The sequence below is a fragment of the Canis aureus genome, chromosome 12 (genome assembly GCF_053574225.1).
Source record: "Canis aureus isolate CA01 chromosome 12, VMU_Caureus_v.1.0, whole genome shotgun sequence".
Classification (NCBI taxonomy): domain Eukaryota; kingdom Metazoa; phylum Chordata; class Mammalia; order Carnivora; family Canidae; genus Canis; species Canis aureus.
The window spans coordinates 33,316,010-33,319,474 of NC_135622.1; the positions used below are offsets into that span (position 1 = coordinate 33,316,010).

Here is a 3,465-nt window from a genome sequence, read left to right on the forward strand (position 1 = left end):
GGACATCCTGTAAATGTTAATTATCCTGCTTCCTACACCCTTTGCATAGCAGTTCTCCCCACTGGCTGCAGAATTGAATTACCTGGGGAATTTCTTAAACCATTCCTATGCCTGAGCCTCCCCTACTTCAGAGATTCTGAGGTAACTCATTGGGGATGAGATGTGGTCATCAGTATTTTCAAATATTTAAAAAATCTCCCGGAGACTCTAATAAGTTCCCAATATTGAACCACTGCCCAAGTATATCAGAATAAGTGTCATCCTTGGATTCAAAATTTTCTATTGTGGTTTAGGGTAAATATTTTACTTCCCCGAGGCTTAATTTATTTTTTTAGGAAGGGAGTAATATTCTGACTTTACAGGATTGCTTTAAATAGGACAAAGATGGAATTGAAAGACGCGGTCCCACTGAGAGCTGAAGATGGCAGTGAACGTACACTCAGCATCCGTCACCAGTGACAACAAGTCGACATGGCGTGCTGGCCTGTATCAGTGAGTCTCTGCAGCTGAATCTGACAAAGAACAGTTGTGCTCAGGGGTTGCCTATTGTCAGTTTGTGGACCTGCTGATCCCTGGCTCCATTGCCTTGAAGAAAGTGAAATTCCAGGCTAAACTAGAGCATGAATACATCCAGAACTTTAAAATACTACAAGCAGGTTTTAAGAGAATGGGTGTTGACAAAATAATTCCTGTGGACAAATTAGTAAAAGGAAAGTTTCAGGACAATTTTGAATTTGTTCAGTGGTTCAAGTTTTTTGATGCCAACTATGATGGGAAAGACTATGACCCTGTAGCTGCCAGACAAGGTCAAAAAACTGCAGTGGCTCCCTCCCTTGTTGCTCTAGATCTGAACAAACCAAAGAAACCTTTCAGCTCTAGCAGTGCAGCCCCATAGAGGCCCATTGCAACACACAGAATTACTGCAACCCCAAAGGCTGGCCGGGTGTGGTGCCAAAGAATCCTGGTGTGTACAAAGGGGATGACAAAGCAGCTGAATTGATGCAGCAGGTCAATGTATTGAAACCTACTGTCAAAGACTTGGAGGAAGAGATTTCTACTTTGGAAAGCTAAGAAACATTGAATTGATTTGCCAGGAGAACAAAGGGGAAAACAACCCTGTATTGCAGAGGATCGTGGACATTCTCTAATGCCACAAACAAAGGCTTTGTGATACCTGATGAAGGGGGCCCACAGGAGGAACAAGAAGAGTATTAATAGCCTGGTCCAGCAGAGCAACATCCGAATTCTTCACTCCAAATCATGTGCTTAACTGTAAAATGTCTCCTTTTATTATTCTTAGAGGACTCACTGGTTTCTTTTCATGAGTAAACAGTACCGCTTCTTAAAGTACACCTTGCAGAAGCTTCACCCCTTTTCCACTTAAACAAATGGAGGCTTCCACTGATATTCACCCCTTTTCCAAGGAGTTTGAGTTAGGAGCTTTTACCCTGTAGCAGAGCAGTATTAACATCTAGTTGGGTCACCCAGGGAACAGAGAGGCTGACTGTGGGGCTCACTGTGTGGACACTGGTAACACTCACTGCTGGAGAAGGTGCTTTTATTTCATACACTGAGGTGGAGTCCTCATTAGAGAAATGTAAAGACTAATTTGAATTTTATGCTAATGTGAAATCTTGGCAGAGAACATTTTAATAAATAAATGCCTTAAGAGTAAAAAAAAAAATTGCTTTAGATATATAGCGAGATATATTTAATAAAGCTCCTAAAAGAAGTAACTGACAATTAGTAGATGCTCAATAAATATTTATTTTTCTTCCTCTCTTTTCTTGTGATTAATCAGAGAACACATGTGTTAAAATATTAATAAATAAACAGGGTTGATAAACATGACATAATACCAATCAGTTTTAAAATTACTCCTAACTCCCTTGGGCAGGAGCATCTTACCTATCTTCTGCTATACAAGATTAAATCCTAGGAGAGACGTGGCAAATATGGTGTCCATTTACCCATTCCTCCCTTCCATGCTCATGGCAGACATCACTAATCAATTATAGCACTCTTTCCTATTGAGCCCCATAAAGGCATCAAAGTTCTTTACCATACAGCCCTCTCAGGCCCATACTAACAATCAGAGCTGGTATTTGTATTGAAACAAATTTGCCCTCCATATCTTAGGTCATGGGCTTCCTCAAGCCAGGAAATGAAGCATACCTCAGAGCTGATTAAGGGGGTTCCCTGGTAATTGGGGAGTGTGTGGCAAGAGATGAAGGCAGACCCTGAGAGTGCCCAGCTTCATGCAATCTGATCTATAAGAAGCTAAAAATCTATGCTTTCTGGTGAGTGAGTGCAGGGAATGCAGTGGGGGCAATGATTAAACACCGAGCTAGAAATGAAAGAGCCAGTACCTGCATGGTGCTTGGTGCACTCAGGTGTGCTTACCTCCTGCAATTTCCAGAAAGTGCTTTCAGATTGTTTCCCAAAAGCCAGATTATTTCTCTGACTTAAAAATGTGAAACTAACTACTGCAGTGTTTCTCCCCTAAGGTGATAACCAAAGACTGATGAGAAAGCACCCATGAAGCTCCAGTCAGGGGGTGAAAGCCTGACATTGGTGCCCGTGAACTTGTCACAGCTGAGACCTCGCAGATGCCAAGGACTGGTGGGAATAGCTGGGATCCTCCTCTGCTGTGCTCACCCAAGGACAGCCAACATTTCAACAAACGGAGGCCTCCACTGATATTCCTTATAACTGATTAACCCCTTTGTTGGCCATAAGCACGTTCTCTTGTTACAGAACACCATTAGCCCCCGCTGGGCAATACCATGATGATTCTGAGCTGATTCCACAGCAGGCACAGGTTATAATTCTGATAGCCTGATATAAAGCCTTTTATTTGGGACCTTAAATAAAACTGTAACTTGCTACACTCAATCTTTCCCTTACTGTTTAAAAGACCAAAAATTCAGGACTAGGAGCTAGGAAATAGAGAACTACTGCACATGCAACAAGGATGGGTTTGTTCGTTTTCATTTTTTACCTCCAAAACATGTACCAAGTTCCTTTCACTTCCACTCCCAGCATGGAAAAGTCAGCAGAGTGACTGAAGTCACAGGGGGGTGACAGCATTTAGGAAGCCACACAGAGGCATGGACAGGTAGCCCCAAGACCAAAGATTCAGGGCAGGGAGGGGTGAGGCAAGAAGGGTGTGGGATGTGGGGTTGCTAAGCAGAAGAGACAGCTGGTGTGGTTGGGAGATTGAGCAAATAGGTAAGTACACTGAGTATCATACAAGCCAATATTCTCATTGCCAGAGAAGATATTTATAAACATTGAAACAGGAAGTTTAGAAAGAACCGTGAGGTGTTGGATTGGAATTGAGGTATCAGTATGAACCTATGTTTTTATTATTGTGCATGTGTGTGTGTAAACATATACAGATACACAGATATAGAAATAGTAACAGATGTATACATATATATTCATATACACACATTTATATAT

At 41.9% G+C, this 3,465-nt stretch overlaps 1 pseudogene; it reads left to right on the forward strand.

Moving 5' to 3' along the window:
• Positions 1 to 421: 421 nt before the first annotated feature.
• LOC144324663 (microtubule-associated protein RP/EB family member 1 pseudogene) lies at positions 422 to 1,599 on the forward strand (annotated as a pseudogene).
• Positions 1,600 to 3,465: the final 1,866 nt, after the last annotated feature.